Below are 19,800 nucleotides of genomic sequence, written 5' to 3'. Positions count from 1 at the left end.
GTGGGAGACCTGGAAGAAGCTCCTGGCTCCTGACTTTGGAGTGGCTCAGCTCAGGCCATTGTGATCATTTGGGGAGTGAACCAGTAGATGAAAGGTCTGTCTCTACCCCCTCTCTGTAATTCTGCCTTTCAAATAAATCAGTTTTTAAAATGAGGGGGGAAAGTGCACTTCTGTTGCCTTCCTCATTACCTAGAGTAACATAATCAAAATTTGTTAAGCAAGTGAAGGCAAATGAATAAGGGAAATTCTGAGATCATGTGTTGACCACAGAAGAGAACAGTTTCCATGTATGTCTTCTGGAAGCCCATGTGAGTTGGAACCAAAGAAAAGATGACGAAAAAGGGAGGCCCATATTCCCCATTTGTCTTCTCCCTTCATTGGAGCAGTGGAGAATTGAGTAATGTAACATTGGTGTTTGTCTCCATACAGTTCACTTCTATGTAACTGGTTCTTAATCCTAAAGAAGGGATTTAGGTCAATGTTCTATTCTCATCAATGACCCTGATGTTTAATAAAAGATTCTGTTAGTAATTTTAACCCCAAGTGATTCTAATGATGTGCTATGACTTAGGTTTAGAAAAGAGCATCTTCTTTGCCACCCTCATCTCAGCTCTGGGGCTGTCAGTTCTCCCTGCACAGACACAGTAATGCACACTTCTTCTCTACTACAAAGATCTTCCCTTTATTTTGGTCAAAATTCCAGTTACAAAAATCAAATCAACTCACACCTGGACTCTAAGTGTTCAATGACATTATTTATTGAAATAAATGTATTAAAATATTTAAAGACCACTTCAAAACTTAATGGCCTTCAAGAGCTTTTGGCACTTATAATAGACACTGTGGTTTTATACACATGAGCACTCACTATTTTATATACCATTTAACAATTCAAACATCAGGTTCAGCAATACACAAGAATAGCATGGATGAAATGGAGTCACCAGAATTTTAGTACTCTTCTACACAGTAAACATGTTATGTTAGTTGGGACTCAAAACCTAAAACTAAAACCACTATATGGTAACATGAACTGATTTAAGGACAGATGTACAGCTAGGTAGCTAAGGCCACATAATCCCAGACCTATTGATTTTACATGAGTTTAGATCAACAGCATTCCACTGCATTATCTTCCGTCTCACAGTCCTGCTTTTCCAGTGAGACCCAGCCCACTCAGACTATGTATTTACTGCCTGAGTCTGTACAGTGGTGGAAGCTGTTCTGATACAAGCTTCTCTTGGACAGTGACCAGCTTCCTGATTCACTACCTAGCTTGGAATCAATAGTTCTGAGGGAACTGAATTGAATGTCAGTCTCTTTGACAGTCACAGACTTCTGTTTTAGGAAACAGAATATGTCCTCTACTCTGGGGCTCCCTTTTTCTCATCAACCAACCATGGGGCTTTGTGGTGGTCTGTGGTTTTTCACACAAGTTGTACTAGAACTCTGACTCCAAAAAACAGGGATTAGAGTTCTTCCTGGGGCTGGTGCTGTGGCATAGCAAGTTACACTGCTGCCTGCAGCACTAGCATCCCATATGGATGCTGGTTTGAGTCCCAGCTGCTCCACTTCTTACCCAGCTCCTTGATGGGTAAAGCGCTTGGTCCACTGTCCCTACATGAGAGACCTGGAGGAAGCTCCTGGCTTCAGTCTGGCCCAGCCCTGGCTATTGTGGCCATTTAGGGAGTGAACTAGCAGATGAAGACCTCTCTCTGTCTCTCCCTCTTTTTCTCTGTAACTCTGCCTTTCAAATAAGTAAAACATCATGCTGTACACCATTTTCAGGCAGTTGTACAGCAAGGAGTTGTAGCTTCTTGTATATTTTGGATAACAAGAGTTTTGGTTTGAAAGCATGTTCATCTGAAACAAAGAAGATCATTCGTTATCCTTTGTTAGAGAAGGGAGCTCTGCTCTTTGAAAGTGAAAATCAGAAGCTGTAACATGTGATGAGCTCCACCTGCCAGGTCTGGGGATACTTAGTTGAAAGCTAGGACACCAGGAAAGCTTTTCAGATTCCCTGGCCCTTGCTTTAATCTTACATTTTTACTTCTTTTATTGCTTCTCGGTGCCAAGGGTGTACACTTTATGCTGAAATGAGGAACTTTGTCTTTGGGGCTTTTTCTTTTTTTTTTTTTTTTTTAACTTTTATTTAATGAATATAAATTTCCAAAGTACGGCTTATGGATTACAATGGCTTCCCCCCCATAACGTCCTTCCCACCCGCAACCCTCCCCTTTCCCATTCCCTTTCCCCTTCCATTCACATGAGGATTCATTTTCGATTCTCTTTATATACAGAAGATCAGTTTAGCATACATTAAGTAAAGATTTCAACAGTTTGCTCCCACACAGAAACATAAAGTGAAAAATAATAGATGATTTTTTTTTCTTTCTTTCTTTCTTTTTTTTTTTTTTTACAGAAGATCAGTTTAGTGTACATTAAGTAAAGATTTCAGTCGTTTGCACCCCCATAGAAACACAAAGTGAAATATACTGTTTGAGTACTCGTTATAGCATTAAGCCTCAGTGTACAGCACGTTAAGGACCGAGATCCTACATGAGGAGTAAGTGCACAGTGACTCCTGTTGTTGACTTTACCAATTGACACTCCTGTTTATGGCATCAGTAATCTCCCTATGCACCAGTTATGAGTTTCCAAGGCTATGGAAGCCCCTTGAGTTCTCCGACTCTTATCTTGTTTAGACACGGTCATAGTCAAAGTGGAGGTTCTCTCCTCCCTTCAGAGAAAGGCACCTCCCTCTTTGAAGACCTGTTCTTTCCACTGGGATCTCACTCACAGAGATCTTTTTGCCAGAGTGTCTTGGCTTTCCATGCCTGAAATACTCTCATGGGCTTTTCAGCCAGATCTGAGTGCCTTTAGGGCTGATTCTGAGGCCAGAGTGCTATTTAGGACATCCGCCATTCTATGAGTCTGCTGAGTATCTCACTTCCCATGTTGGATCACTCTCCCCTTTATTTATTCTATCGGTTGGTGTTAGCAGATACTAGACTTGTTTATGTGCTCCCTTTGACTCTTAGTCCTTTCATTATGATCAATTGTGAACTGAAATTGATCACTTGGAGTAGTGAGATGGCATTGGCACATGCCACCTTGATGGGATTGAATTGGAATCCCCTGGTATGTTTCCAACTCTACCAATTGGGGCAAGTCAGCCCGAGCATGTCCCAAATTATACATCTCTTCCCTCTCTTATTCCCACTCTTATGTTTAACAGGGATCACAAATTTAGTTAATTTTCAACCCTTAAGAATAACTGTGTGATAATTACAGAATTAAACCAGTCATATTAAGTAGAACAGACAAAAAAAAATACTATGAGGGATAATGTATTAAGTTGTCCATTAGCAGTCAGAGCTATGCTGATCAAGTCACCATTTCTCATAGTGTCCATTTCACTTCAGGAGGTTTCCTTTTTGGTGTTGAGTCAGTTGTCACCGATCAGGGAGAACATATGGTATTTGTCCCTTTGGGACTGGCTTACTTCACTCAGCATGATGTGTTCCAGATTCCTCCATTTTGTTGCAAATGACTGGATTTCGTTGTTTCTTACTGCGGTATAGTACTCTAAAGAATACATATTTTGGGGCTTTTTCTAAGACTGTATATATTTACCTTGGTTTTAAGGATAGCTTCTGGGGTGGGTGGATTTTCTGGAAGTTTTCACAAGCCAACCAGAAGCCTATATTTTCTTTACAGAATTCAGTTTTTAAAAAAGACTTAAATACAGCCAGACCATCTGTAGGGAGGGAAGAAAAGGTAGAAAAATAAGAAGCAGGTGAAATATGAGGAACTGAATGATCAAATAATCCCTTGTGCTTTTCTAGTACTAGGATTAGTTATTTTCTAGTTTTTACTCAAACCTGTAATCCTGAGGATTTAGCTCTTTAAAGACAAAGATGCCAGTAGGTAAAATACTTAAGTTGGTGCCATACTACTAAAACATAAATACTTCAGTTTTTAATGCCAAAAATGTATTTTTAGGAGAGGCACAAATCCTCAGGGAACTAAGTCTCTTGCAAACATTGCATGCAATGAAAAGCATCCTCAGCCTCAACCAAGAGCACTGCCATTGCAGTGCTGAAGGGTGATTTATCTTCCCCACCTGGGGTGAATATGCTGAGAAATAAAGGGAGATAAGCAGACCTTCTAGGTCAAGTAGAATTGTCCTTGGTGAGCTGCTCATTTGAGGACACAGCCTTTCTACACTCTGGTGAATTAAATTAAAGACTAATTCACATTTGCTGGACAGCAGCTTCTGGAATGCTTCTGACCACAGTAGTGCTTCCATCAGGGAAGGTCTGCAAGAGCAGTTCCACAATTACTGGTGCACAGAGCAGGTCCCTCACCAGCTTAGCTGTGAGCTGTTCAGATTACAAACACAGGAATCTCAACTTACTTGATGAAAATGTGCTATCTGCTTTTCTTGCTGATTTTGGCATTCCCAGGAGTGGTGGAATTTTGCAATGAGTAGCTTAATCCTGTCTTCAATCTTAAAAAAAAGACATTTCACTAAATGACCATCCTTGAATACACTACTGAGCCTGAATGCATTTTTACCAAATAAAGTTGCCCAGTAGCTACAAACAAACCAAATGAGATAAACCAAAAGCCAATAACAGGCTTACCCACCTAATATTTAAACTGAGCCCTGAACTACTGAGCAGTTTAATCAGTTCCTCAGAATGTAACTACTGCTGCGAGAACTAAAGATAAGACTGCCCAAATTTTAATTTTCAATACACTGCACAGCTAATAAAGCAGATGCTGTCTCTGGCCCACAAAAGGGGACAGTTTCTCTGCAAGGTTAACCACAATCAGGAGATATTTCACACCTGATGGCACCCACAGTGGGACTGCCTTGAGCCAGCTTCTCTGCTTCCCTTTCACCTTCGGTCCTGGAAGGGCCAGAGACCATGCACAGGAGGTGCCACCGGTCACCCATTCCCCCCATCCACCCACAATGCTCCTGGGAGGCAGATGCCACAAAACAGTGATTTGTTCCATGGTTGTCACTGTGTGAGATCAGCCCATCATCAGAAAATGGCCATGGACTCAAAGGAGATATCCAACCGCAGAAGCACTGCCCCCAGCAGCAGTGCAGAAGGGTGGATGACCCAAGGCGCAGCACAGTCAGGATCTCCAGGGACCCCATAGGACTCCTCTGCCCTGGATGCCTACAGCAGATGGCTGCATGAGGACCCTGTGTGCCTCCAGTGCCCTCCTACCAAGCCCTTCCTGGGCGTCTGCCCTTGCAGACCACACAGATGCAGCATCAGTGAGCAAATCAGCACCATGCACTTGGTTTTCCTACTGAGACTCAGCCTTCATTGCTTCCCCAAGTGCCACATGTGCTGCAAGCCTCAGCCAGCAGGGCTGGTGGAAGAGGCAGGTGGTCACACTCACTGGGTGTGTCTTGTCTTCTCACGCCCCTCCTGGCTCTAGGGGCCACTACCTGTGTTCTTGTCCCAAGGTCTGAAATCGAGCTCAAGGGCCAAGAACCTAACACCACCCACATCACCCAGACACATTGCAACTACCAGCTCCCGCCAATGACCACTGCCTTTATAGCCAGTCCATTGTGAGGCGGGTCTGGCAGCACCAGTCCTGCCCCAGGGCAGCCAGGATTGGACCGAGGCCTCTGGCCAGGCTGAGCCTGAGCTGGCCTGCAGCAGATTCTGGAAGCAAAGGAGCTGCTGATGGCTGAGGCCTGGCTCAGAGCGCACTCAGAGAGATGCCACGCCCAGCCATGGACTTTCCCAGGCTGCAGTCCTGGGGCAGAGGCTGGCTTGGTCCTTCTTCCCCAGCCCTGCCCGCAAGTGGAGTGGGGTTCCCACAGGGGCGACTTCCTTCGCGGGAGGGCAGGCGAACCCCAAACTCTGCAATTCCAGGTGCTGGCCTGCAGTCTTCTGGGAGAGAGTAGGAGACTTTGTCGGGAGGCAGTACCCTAGCTGGGCCTGCTTTTTGGGTCAGTTCTGGATGTGCGTCTGTGTGTGCCTGGACCTGCTGAGCTGCCACTGGCCTCCTGGTGCCCCTGAGCTCCCCGCAGTAAGCACCAGGCTCTTTGGAGCCTTTCAGAGCAAGGAGTCGAGGTCACCTCCTGAGTCAATCCTGGTCTGCTTGGGATTTGCCAGAACCCTGAATTAGGGGTGTGGTGGATGTGGTAGTGGTTGGCTTCAATGCACATTATTTGTGAATTCTTCAAACACAGCTTCTCCCTACTCCTGCAGGTTTTAAGGTGATTGATGAGGACAGAGTCCCTGAGCTGTGAAGTGACTGAATTTTGGAAACTACATCCAGAACTCCACAGTGTGTATTCAAGTGCTCTTCCTTCAGGCCTGCAGATGGACAGCAAGAGCAGCAATAAGATTAAACACTCTAGATACTCTCCTTTCTTTCCAGTAGACCCACCAAAAGAGAATGGGAGATGTGTGCTTGAACATTGGAACCAGTCAGCATGCTAGGGTGAGCTGCCAGTACTTGGAGCTCAAGAGTGTATGTGAAGAGCAAAACCTGCATTGTTACTAAAGAGAACAGTTAGGTATTTTACTGTGAGAAGGAAAATCATTTAGATGTGAGCAAGAAACCTTAAGAAAAGGTCTGTATATTTATTTTTGTTTATTTGAAAGGCAGAGAGAGCCCTTCCATTTACTGCTCATTCCTCAAATCTCTTCAATAACCAGGGCTGGGTCAGGCTGAAGCCAGAAATTCAATGTGGGTCTCCCACATAACTGGCAGGGACTCCAGTACTTGAACCATCAGCTGCTGCCTCCCAGGGTTCTGTTAGCAGGAAGCTAGAAGCAGAAGCAGGGCTACGACTTGAGCCGCGGGCATTCTGATTGGGATGTGGAAGGCTTTACCACTATGCGAAACACATCCTCCAGTAAGGTGTTTCAGCATGTTTGAAAAATGTAAGAATGTGTTTTTAGATATATGCTCTTCATCTTAAAAATTTGTATAATCTTATATTCAGTTTCATGGGATTCAATACTTATTATTAAATACAAGTAACATTTAGACACATGCTTTACTCACCAATACAAACCTCGGTAATTTTTTCACTTAGAACCTTGAATATTAGCATTCACTCAGACTGAAGTTCACTCATAGGCTGCGAATTCTGACAATGAGACAGTAGGGAGAAAAATCTAGATGTGTATCTGAGACCTACTTGGATTCTTAACCTGACCATTAGAATCTGAGTAACTGTTGGGAGAGTCACTAAAACCTCTCCCCTCTGTAATGAGGAGACCGTGACATTTGGCCACTTTCACATGATATTATGTAAATCTTATGTGAAAAGCCTTTTATAAATTCTGAAGTACCATACAGAAGCTTATTATGCATTTACACATGCGTGAAAAAGGCAATGTCAAAGGCATAGCTATTCCAGAGAGAAGTTAAGAGGATTAGCTCAGTTTATAAGTGTGTAAGTACCATTAAATATCAACATACTTGAAACAGATGTATGGAATATGAAGTTCAAGATAGATATTTAATAAATGCACTCTGCAAAATAAGCAAATATGGGAAATAATGCCACACCCATCAGCGTTTAAACTCTTCAGACAGCTCCATGCCATGGAAGTGCAATGATCCCCGTAAATTAACAAAAGTCAATCTGTGTATATCCATGGAAGCAACTGGTTTAAATGTGGGCAATACTAGAGGATTTTGTGTTTAGTAAAATTATTTGATTTCTTTCATGAATGCTTTCAGACTGATAACTGATGATGAGTGGCAGACAGTTTTTTCTGAAAAATATCTGGTTGAGAAATATAAATATGTCAGTTTATAATTTTTGTGTCTGAATATTTTCATTTTTTTTGACAGGCAGAGTGGACAGTGAGAGAGAGAGACAGACAGAGAGAAAGATCTTCCTTTGCCACTGGTTCACCCTCCAATGGCCACCACGGCCGGCGCGCTGTGGCCGGCGCATCATGCTAATCCAAAGCCAGGAGCCAGGTGCTTCTCCTGGTCTCCCATGCGGGTGCAGGGCCCAAGGACTTGGGCCATCCTCCACTGCACTCCTGGGCCAAAGCAGAGAGCTGGCCTGGAAGAGGGGCAACCGGGACAGAATCCGGTGCCCCGACTGGGACTAGAACCCGGTGTGCTTGTGCCACAAGGCGGAGGATTAGCCTATTGAGCCATGGCGCCAGTCTGTGTCTGAATATTTTTAAGCATTGAGACAATACCTGCGACTGTCAGAAGGCTTTTCCTCAAAAAGTTGCCATATTGATGCCTTTTCATTTATTTATTTAATGTATGTTTAGGTAAAAGGCAGAGAAGAGAGAATCTCTATCTTTCATCTGCTGGTTCACTTCAAGATGGCCACAATAGCTGAAGCTGAGCCAGGGCAAGGCCAGGAGTTTGGAACTCTGTCTGGGTCTCCCATGTGGGTGCAGGAATCCAAACACTTGGGCAATCTTTGCTGCTATTGCAAGCAAGGAGTTGGATGAGAAGTGAAGCAGGTGGGTCTCAAAGCAGTGCCCATAAGGTATGCTGCTGTTGCAGTTGCCAACTTACCCCTCTGTGCCACAGTGCTGGCCCTGGGCTGATGATATATTTAAGTGCTGCTGCTGGCTTTTGGCTAAATAGGATAGCCCAACATGTTTTCCACTCTGTGGAAGAGGAACAGATAAGTCAGTGGGTTGTAAAAGGTGCCCAGGGAAACCACAGCCTGAGAAAGATGGATCAACTCACCTTGCATTTTCCATGTTGCATCTACACCACCATTTGCTGGACAAACATCTGATTGTATGCCCTAGTGGTAAGGGTTCTCAGGGTGCTGGAACTTTTTTTAATTTTTTAAAAGTATAGATTACAGAAGAAGACAAACAAAAAATTACAAACTGCTGCTAATACCAAGAGGAGATTATTGAGAATAAAAGGTCACCTATTGAGCCAGCACTGTGGCACAGCAGGTTAAAGCCCTGGCCTGAAATGCAGGCATCCCATATGAGTGCTGTTTAGAGTCCCAGCTGCTCCACTTCCAATCCAGCTCCCTGCTAATGCATCTGGGAAAGCAGTGGAGGGTGGCCCAAGTCATCTGCCAAAGCAGAGATGCATGCTAAAGAGATTAGGAAAAGAAAACAACCAAAAAAAGAGAAGCACATTATTGTGTCAAGTATGTCATATGTCTCTACATCTCAGTAAGGATGATGACTCTTTTGTGCAGAGTTACATGTCACTGAAAAGCCTATGGTCAAAAATAATTGCTGTGGTTGACAGGTGAGACCACAAAGTGGAAGCAGTCTAACCTTGAGCCACACATATGTTTGAAAAACATCCTAGTGACCATTTATTTACAGCAACAAGCTTGGTCATTCATTAGTAATCAAAGCAGGAAGAAGTCATGTGATATTAGTGTATACATTTATTCATTTCTACTTGAATTAACTTATTGTTTAAAATATTATTAATCCTATGTATAAGTGATGGGATAAACTCAGAGAGGTTAAGTGACTTGTTCTAGGGCACATATCTATTTATTGGTGGAACCAGACTTAATTTATTGTTCTGATCACAGAGACCATAGTCTTGGAATAAAGCTAAAAACAACAAAAACCATTTTCTAGGTTCACTTCTTTGCATGCATCCTACACACTATTAGAATGAAAGCTATTTCAAAAATCTTTTTGTCTGCATGTGCCGGAAGATGGCCCAGATGGCATTCAAGTTGGTGCTGTTTGTGTGTCTGGGTAACATTTGCCAGTCACCCATTGCAGAAGCGGTTTTCAGAAAACTCATGACTGATCAGAATGTTTCAGACAATTGGAAGATAGCACAGCCACGTCCACCTGTGAGATAGGGAACCTCCCAGAATACTGTGGGCAAGAGTTCAAGTGGAGGCAGGGTGTACCCATGAGCCATGTGGCCCTGCAGGTCACCAAGGAAGACTTTTCCACCTCGGACTGCATACTGTGTATGGATGAAAGTAACCTGAGAGATTTCAATAGAAAAAGTAATCAAGTTAAAAACTGCAAAGCTAAAATTGAACTATTTGGGAGCTATGATCCATGAAAACAACTCATTATTGAAGATCCCTATTATGGGAATGAGGTGGACTTTGAGGATGTATAGCACCAGTGTGTATGGTGCTACAGGGCCCTCCTGGAAAAAGCCCACTAGGCCTGAGGGGTCCCCACCAGCAGCCGTGTGCTCAGATGCCAGGATGTACCCCAGGCCTCACATGTCTTCCATTGACTGCTTATCTTAAAAAAATAATTGTTGATAGAAATCAGTTGTACATGCAGTATAATAAATAAAGATCTTAAGCCTTCTTAGACTAGTTGAGCCTTCCACTTTGCCCCAATTACAAAAACAGGGGGACAAACACCACAGAACAGGGCAGAACAAATGCAGCAGCAAAATCGGACTCGGAGCCTGGAGTCAGCATCCAAGGCAGTGTTTCATGGAGGCAGTGGCCTCTGAGGCACGGTGTGCAGGAGGTGCACTCTATCCTCCTGCTGCACTGCTCTCATCCCACACCCCTTGGTGGAGCTGCCCTATGAGAAGTTTTACTTCACATACCCAGAGTGCACTCTTGTATAGTGGGAGACACGAAAGACAAAAGTTTATGGAATCAGCACCTTTCACACTTGCTGATTTTTGTTTATTTCTTGAGGCCCTCAGCTTATTTCCTCCCACTTGAGCCACTTTATTTCTGAGATGTAATTATATACAGAAGAAGGATGCTTGAATGCTGTCTCCCTTTGTTGAATATGTCTGTGCTTATACCCATGTCACCCAAATGCCAAACGCAAATTGGTTTAGGTGGGAAAATGATCTAAAAAGTTCAATTATGCGATCCAACATGGGAAGCAAGATACACAGCAGACTCATAAAATGGCAGATGTCCTAAACAGCACTCTGGTTCAGAATCAGCTCTTAAGGCATGCAGATCTGGCTGAAAAGCCCATGAAATTATTTCAGGCATGGAAACCCAAGACACTCTGGAAAAAAATGACCTAAATGAAAGATCTCTGCGAGTGAGATCCCAGTGGAAAGAACAGGTCATCAAAAAGGAGGTACCTTTTTCTGAAGGGAGGAGAGAACTTCCACTCTGACTACAACCTTATCTAAATATGATCAGAGTCAGTGAACTCAAAACGCTTCCATAGCCTTGGCAGCTCATGACAAGAGCCTAGGGTGATTACTGATGCTATAAACAAGAGTGTCAATTTGTTAAGCCAACAACAGGAGTCACTGTGCACTTGCTTCTCATTTAGGATCTCTGTCCTTAATGTGCTGTACATTGAGATTTAATGCTATACCTAGTACTCAAACAGTATTTTTTACTTTGTGTTTCTATGTGGGTGCAAACTGTTGAAATCTTTATTTAATATATGCTAACCTGATCTTCTGTATATAAAGAGATTGAAAATGAATCTTGATGAGAATGGAAGGCAGAGGGATCGGGAAAGAGGATGGTTGCCGGTGGGAGGGAAGTTATGGGTTGGGAAGCCATTGTAATCCATAAGCTGTACTTTGGACTTTATATTCATTAAATAAAAGTTTTCAAAAAATGAAAAAACAGTTCAATTATGTTGCTGAGATTCAGTCTTGGCATGTTAGTATTTCTTTGTTAGCTTTTAGTAAGTTTATAACAAATATAGATCATTTCTGTTCTTCATATAACTAATTGTAAACTTACATGGTTGTATGCCAGAAAAAAATGCGGTTTTTTTTTCTTATTAAGCACAAGGTTTATCTCATAATATTTTATATTTATCTCCCATTTCTATTCTATTTGCTCATTTAATCTTTTTTTAACTTTTATTTAATGAATATAGATTTCCAAATTAGCTTATGGACTACATTGGCTTCCCCCCCCCGATGACTTCCCTCCCACCTGCAACCCTCCCCTTTCCCGCTCTCTCTCCCATTCCATTCATTCAAGATTCATTTTCCATTTTCTATATATACGGAAGATCAGTTTAGTATACATTAAGTAAAGATTTCAACAGTTTGCACCCCCATAGAAACACAAAGTGAAAAATACTGTTTGAGTACTCATTATAGCATTAAGTCTCAATGTATAGCACATTAAGGACAGAAATCCTACATGAGGAGTAAGTGCACAGTGACTTCTGCTGTTGACTTTACAAATTGACACTCCTGTTTATGGCATCAGTAATCTCCCTATGCACCATTCATGAGTTTCCAAGGCTATGGAAGCCTTTTCAGTTCTCCGAATCTTACCTTGTTTAGACAAGGTAATAGTCAAAGTGGAGGTTCTCTCCTCCCTTCAGAGAAAAGGACCTCCTTCTTTGAAGACCTGTACTTTCCACTGGGATCTCACTCACAGAGATCTTTCATTTAAGTCATTTTTTTTGCCAGAGTGTCTTGGCTTTCCATGCCTGAAATACTCTCATGGGCTTTTCAGCTGGATCCGAATGCCTTTAGGGCTGATTCTGAGGCCAGAGTGCTGTTTAGGACATCCACCATTCTATGATCACTTGGACTAGTGAGATGCATTGGTACATGCCACCTTGATGGGATTGAATTGGAGTCCCCTGGTATGTTTCTAACTCTACCATTTGGGCAAGTCAGCTTGAGCATGTCCCAAATTGTACATCTCTTCCCTCACTTACTTACTTACTTACTCTTATGTTTAACAGGGATCACATTTCAGTTAAATTTCAACACTTAAGGATAACTGTGTATTAATTACAGAATTAAACCAGTCATATTAAGTAGAACAGACAAAAAAACTACTAAGAGGGATAATGTATTAAATTGTTCATTAACAGTCAGGGATATGCTGATCAAGTCACCATTTCACATAGTGTCCATTTCACTTCAACAGGTTTCCTTTTTGGTGTTCAGTCAGTTGTCACATCAGGGAGAACATATGATATTTGTCCCTTTGGGACTGGCTTATTTCACTCAGCATGATGTGTTCCAGATTCCTCCATTTTGTTGCAAATGACTGGATTTCGTTGTTTCTTATAGTATTCTAAAGAGTACATATCCCATAATTTCTTTATCCAGTCTACCGTTGATGGGCATTTAGGTTGGTTCCAGGTCTTGGCTATTGTGAATTGTGCTGTGATAAACATTAGGGTGCAGACCGCTTTTTTGTTTGCCAATTTAAATTCCTTTGGGTAAATTCCAAGGAGTGGGATGGCTGGGTCGAACGGTAGGGTTATCTTCAGGTTTCTGAGGAATCTCCAGACTGACTTCCATAGTGGCTTGACCAGTTTGCATTCCCACCAACAGTGGGTTAGTGTCCCTTTTTCCCCACATCCTCGCCAGCATCTGTTGTTGGTAGATTTCTGCATGTGAGCCATTCTAACCGGGGTGAGGTGAAACCTCATTGTGGTTTTGATTTGCATTTCCCTGATTGCTAATGACCTTGAACATTTTTTCATGTGCCTGTTGGCCATTTGGATTTCCTCTTTTGAAAAATGTCTATTGAGGTCCTTGGCCCATCTCTTAAGTGGGTTGTTGGTTTTGTTTTTGTGGAGTTTCTTGATCTCTTTGTAGATTCTGGTTATTAACCCTTTATCTGTTGCATAGTTTGCAAATATTTTTTCCCATTCTGTCGGTTGTCTCTTCACTCTCCTGACTGTTTCTTTTGCAGTACAGAAACTTCTCAATTTGATGCAATCCCAATAGTTGATTTTGGCTTTGACTGCCTGTGCCTCCCGGGTCTTTTCCAGAAATTCTTTGCCTGTGCCATTATCTTGAAGGGTTTCTCCAATGTTCTCTAGTATCTTGATGGTGTCAGGTCGTAGATTTAGGTCTTTAATCCACGTTGAGTGGATTTTTGTGTAAGGTGTAAGGTAGGGGTCTTGCTTCATGCTTCTGCACGTGGAAATCCAGTTTTCCCAGCACCATTTATTGAATAGACTGTCCTTGCTCCAGGAATTGGTTTTAGATCCTTGGTCAAATATAAGATGGCTGTAGATGTTTGGGTTGATTTCTGGTGTTTCAATTCTGTTCCATTGTTCTATCCATCTGTTTCTGTACCAGTACCATGCTGTTTTGATTACAACTGCCCTGTAGTATGTCCTGAAATCTGGTATTGTGATGCCTCCGGCTTTGTTTTTGTTGTACAAGATTGCTTTAGCTATTCGAGGTCTCTTGTGGCTCCATATAAATTTCAGCATCAATTTTTCTAGATCTGAGAAGAATGTCTTTGATGCCTTGATTGCAATTGCATTGAATCTATAAATTGCTTTTGGGAGATTGCACATTTTGATGATGTTGATTCTTCCAATCCATGAGCATGGAAGAGTTTTTCATTTTTTGGTATCCTCTTCTATTTCTTTCTTTAAGGTTTTGTAATTCTCATCGTAGAGATCTTTAACATCCTTCGTTAAGTTTATTCCAAGGTATTTGATTGTTTTTGTAGCTATTGTGAATGGGATTGATCTTAGCAGTTCTTTCTCATTTGTGGCATTGCTTGTGTATACAAAGGCTGTTGATTTTTGTGCATTGATTTTATATCCTGCCACTTTGCCAAACTCTTCTATGAGTTCCAATAGTCTCTTACTAGAGTTCTTTGGATCCTCTAAGTAAAGAATCATATCGTCTGCAAAGAGGGATAGTTTCACTTCTTCCTTCTCGATTTGTATTCCTTTGATTTCTTTTTCTTGTCTGATGGCTCTGGCTAAAACTTCCAGAACTATGTTAAATAGCAGTGGTGAGAGTGGGCATCCCTGTCTGGTGCCAGATCTCAGTGGAAATGCTTCCAAATTTTCCCCATTCAATAGGATGCTGCCATTGGGTTTTTTACAAATTGCTTTGATTATATTGAGGAATGTTCCTTCTATACCCAATTTTCTTAGAGTTTTCATCATGAAAGGGTGTTGAATTTTATCGAATGTTTTCTCTGCATCTATTGAGATAATCATATGGTTTTTCTTCTGCAGTCTGTTAATGTGGAGAATAACATTGATTGATTTGCGAATGTTGAACCATCCCTTCATACCAGGGATAAATCCCCCTTGGTCTGGGTTGATCATTTTTCTGATATGTTGTTGTATTCTATTGGCGAGAATTTTATTGAGGATTTTTGTGTCTATGTTCATCAGGGATATTGGTCTATAATTTTCTTCCAATGTTGCATCTTTCTCTGGCTTAGGGATTAAGGTGATGCTGGCTTCATAGAAAGATTTTGGGAGGATTCCCTCTTTTTCAATTGTTCTGAATAGTTTAAGAAGAAATGGAATTAGTTCTTCTTTAAATGTCTGGTAGAATTCTTTAAATGTCTGGATATGAATTGGGAAGGGAGAACTCAAACTATCCCTCTTTGCAGATGATATGATTCATATTTAGGGGACCCAAAGAACTCTACTAAGACTATTGGATCTCATAGAAGATTTTGGCAAAGTAGCAGGATATAAAATCAATGCACAAAAATCAACAGCCTTTGTATACACAAGCAATGCCACGAATGAGAAAGAACTGCTAAGATCAATCCCATTCACAATAGCTACCAAAAAAAATCAAATACCTTGGATTAAACTTAATGAAGGACGTTAAAGATCTCTACAATGAAAATTACAAAACCTTAAAAAAAGAAATAGAAGAGGATACCAAGAAATGGAAAAATCTTCCATGCTCATGGATTGGAAGAATCAACATCATCAAAATGTCCATTCTCCCAAAAGCAATTTATAGAATCAATGCAATACCAATCAAGATACCAAAGACCTTCTTCATAGATCTGGAAAAAATGGTGCTGAAATTTATATGGAGGCACAAGAGACCTCGAATAGCTAAAGCAATGTTGTACAACAAAAATAAAGTGGGAGGCATCACAATACCAGATTTCAGGACATACTACAGGGCAGCTGTAATCAAAACAGCATGGTACTGGTACAGAAACAGATGGATAGACCAATGGAACAGAATTGAAACACCAGAAATCAACCCAAACATCTACAGCACAGGCAAAGAATTTCTTGAAAAACTCGGGAGGCACAGGCAGTCAAAGCCAAAATCAACTATTGGGATTGCATCAAATTGAGAAGTTTCTGTACTGCAAAAGAAACAGTCAGGAGAGTGAAGAGACAACCGACAGAATGGGAAAAAATATTTGCAAACTATGCAACAGATAAAGGGTTAATAACCAGAATCTACAAAGAGATCAAGAAACTCCACAAAAACAAAACCAACAACCCACTTAAGAGATGGGCCAAGGACCTCAATAGACATTTTTCAAAAGAGGAAATCCAAATGGCCAACAGGCACATGAAAAAATGTTCAAGGTCATTAGCAATCAGGGAAATGCAAATCAAAACCACAATGAGGTTTCACCTCACCCCGGTTAGAATGGCTCACATGCAGAAATCTACCAACAACAGATGCTGGCGAGGATGTGGGGAAAAAGGGACACTAACCCACTGTTGGTGGGAATGCAAACTGGTCAAGCCACTATGGAAATCAGTCTGGAGATTCCTCAGAAACCTGAAGATAACCCTACCGTTCGACCCAGCCATCCCACTCCTTGGAATTTACCCAAAGGAATTTAAATTGGCAAACAAAAAAGCGGTCTGCACCCTAATGTTTATCGCAGCACAATTCACAATAGCCAAGACCTGGAACCAACCTAAATGCCCATCAACGGTAGACTGGATAAAGAAATTATGGGATATGTACTCTTTAGAATACTATACCGCAGTAAGAAACAACGAAATCCAGTCATTTGCAACAAAATGGAGGAATCTGGAACACATCATGCTGAGTGAAATAAGCCAGTCCCAAAGGGACAAATATCATATGTTCTCCCTGATGTGACAACTGACTGAACACCAAAAAAGGAAACCTGTTGAAGTGAAATGGACACTATGTGAAATGGTGACTTGATCAGCATAGCCCTGTTAATGAACAACTTAATACATTATCCCTCTTAGTAGTTTTTTTGTCTGTTCTACTTAATATGACTGGTTTAATTCTGTAATTAATACACAGTTATCCTTAAGTGTTGAAATTTAACTGAAATGTGATCCCTGTTAAACATAAGTGTGGGAATAAGAGAGGGAAGAGATGTACAATTTGGGACATGCTCAAGCTGACTTGCCCCAAATGGTAGAGTTAGAAACATACCAGGAGACTCCAATTCAATCCCATCAAGGTAGCATGTACCAATGCCATCTCGCTAGTCCAAGTGATCAATTTCAGTTCACAATTGATCATAATGAAAGGACTAAGAATCAAAGGGAGCACATAAACAAGTCTAGTACCTGCTAATACTAACCGATAGAATAAATAAAGGGGAGAGTGATCCAACATGGGAAGCGAGATACTCAGCAGACTCATAGAATGGTGGATGTCCTAAACAGCACTCTGGCCTCAGAATCAGCCCTAAAGGCATTCCAATCTGGCTGAAAAAACCCATGAGATTATTTCAGGCATGGAAAGCCAAGACACTCTGGCAAAAAAAAAAAAAAAAACCCTAAATGAAAGATCTCTGTGAGTGAGATCCCAATGGAAAGAACAGGTCTTCAAAGAAGGAGGTACCTTTCTCTGAAGGGAGGAAAGAACTTCCAATTTGACTATGACCTTGTCTAAACAAGATAAGAGTCAGAGAACACAAGGGGCTTCCATAGCCTTGGAAACTCATGACTGGAGCATGGGGAGATTACTGATGCCATAAACAGGAGTGTCAATTTGTAAAGTCAACAACAGGAGTCACTGTGCACTTACTCCTCATGTAGCATCTCTGTCCTAATGTGCTATACATTGAGACTTAATGCTATAATGAGTACTCAAGCAGTATATTTCACTTTGTGTTTCTATGGGGGTGCAAACTGTTGAAATCTTTACTTAATGTATACAAACTGATCTTCTGTTAAAAAAAAAAGAAGAAGAAATTATCAATTCCCAACTTGACTCTCACTGGGATTAACCATGAGAATAGGTCTGATCTGATTTCATCATCATTTAAAAAAATCATCTATTATTTTTCACTTTATGTTTCTGTGTGGGAGCAAACTGTTGAAATCTTTACTTAATGTATGCTAAAGTGATCTGCATATAAAGATAATTGAAAATGAATCTTGATGTGAATGGAAGGGGAGAGCGAGTGGGAAAGGGGAGGGTTGGGTGGCAGGGACGTTATGGGGGGGAAGCTATTGTAATCCATAAGCCGTACTTTGGAAATTTATATTCATTAAATAAAAGTTAAAAAAAAGAATTCAGCAGTGAATCCATCTGGTCCTGGGCTTTTCTTTGTTGGGAGGGCCTTTATTACTCTTTCAATTTCTGTCTCAGTTATGGGTCTATTTAGGTTTTCTATGTCTTCATGGTTCAATTTTGGTAGATTGCATGTGTCCAGGAATCTATCCATTTCTGATAGATTGTCCTGTTTGCTGGCATACAAGTCCTTGTAGTAATTTCTGATGATTCTTTATTTCTGTGGTGTCTGTTGTTATGTTTCCTTTTTCATCTCTGATTTTATTGATTTGGGTCTTTTCTCTTCCTTTTTAGTTAGTTGGGCCAATGGGGTGTCAATTTTGTTTATTTTTTCAAAAAACCAGCTCCTCGTTTGACTGATTTTTGTAATTTTTTTTGGATTCAATCCTGTTAATTTCTTCTCTGGTTTTAATTATTTCTCTTCTCCTACTAGATTTGGGTCTGGTTTGCTGCAGTTTTTCTAGGTCCTTGAGATGCGCTGAAACCTCATTTATTTGGCACCTTTCCAATTTCTTGATATAGGCACCTATTGCTATAAATTTGCCTCTCAATACTGCTTTTGCTGTATCCCATAAGTTTTGGTATGTTGTGCTGTTATCCTCATTTACTTCCAGAAAGTTTTTGATTTCTCTTTTGATTTCTTGAATGACCCATTGTTCATTCAGGAGCATGTTGTTCAATCTCCATGTGTTTGCGTATGCTCTAGGGATTCCTGAGTTGCTAATTTCCAACTTTATTCCTTTATTGTCTGAGAAGCTGCATGGTATGATTCTAATTCTTTTGAATTTGCTGAGACTTGCTTTATGTCCTAGTATGTGATCAGTCCTAGAGAAGGTTCCATGCACTGCTGAGAAGAATGTGAAGTCTGTAGCTGTAGGATTGAACATTCTGTAGATATCTGTTAGATCCATTTGGGCTATAGTGTCATTTAAATTTACTGCCTCCTTCTTGTTCTTCTGTTCTTTTGATCTATTTCTGAGAGTGGAGTATTGAAGTCCCCCAGTACTATTGTATTGGAATCTAAACCTTCCTTTAAGTCCCTTAACACATCTTTTAAATAGACCAGCGCTCTGTAATTAGGTGCATATACATTTATAATAGTTACATCTTCCTGTTGAATTGAACCCTTAATCATTATATAGTGCCTCTCTTTGTCTCTCTTAACAGATTTTGTATTAAAGTTTATTTTGTCTGATATTAAATGCTACACCTGCTTTTTTTTGGTTTCTGTTGGCATGGAATATCTTTTTCCAACCTTTCACTTTCAGTCTGCATGCATCTTTGTTAGAGAGATGTGTTTCTTGTAAGCAACAAATAGTTGGGTTTGTTCCTTGAGCCAATCAGCCAATCAGTGTCTTTTAACTGAAGAGTTAAGTCCATTAATGTTTAATGTGACTATTGATACATAGTGACTTTGCCCTGCCATTTTCCCAGAGATATTTTCTAGTATATGCTTTGAGCTTCCCATGCTCTTTTACTGGTAGGTTTCCTTCCTTTACCTTCTTTCATATTGATGGCCGTGTTTCTGTGTTTCTGAGTGTAGCACATCTTTAAGTATATTTTGCAGGGCCGGACGAGTGGCGGCAAAATCTTTCAATTTCTGTTTGCTATGAAAGGTCTTTATTTCAC

At 41.0% G+C, this 19,800-nt stretch overlaps 1 pseudogene; it reads left to right on the top strand.

The window, feature by feature from the left end:
- Positions 1-9,679: 9,679 nt before the first annotated feature.
- LOC149127511 (low molecular weight phosphotyrosine protein phosphatase pseudogene) lies at positions 9,680-10,152 on the top strand (annotated as a pseudogene).
- The last annotated feature ends 9,648 nt before the right edge of the window (positions 10,153-19,800 follow it).

The sequence above is a fragment of the Oryctolagus cuniculus genome, chromosome 3 (genome assembly GCF_051225735.1).
Source record: "Oryctolagus cuniculus isolate XC-2025 breed Fujian yellow rabbit chromosome 3, ASM5122573v1, whole genome shotgun sequence".
NCBI classification, from domain to species: Eukaryota; Metazoa; Chordata; class Mammalia; order Lagomorpha; family Leporidae; genus Oryctolagus; species Oryctolagus cuniculus.
Note: the sequence above shows the minus strand (reverse complement) of the source record. Positions and strands in the feature narration are given on the sequence as shown.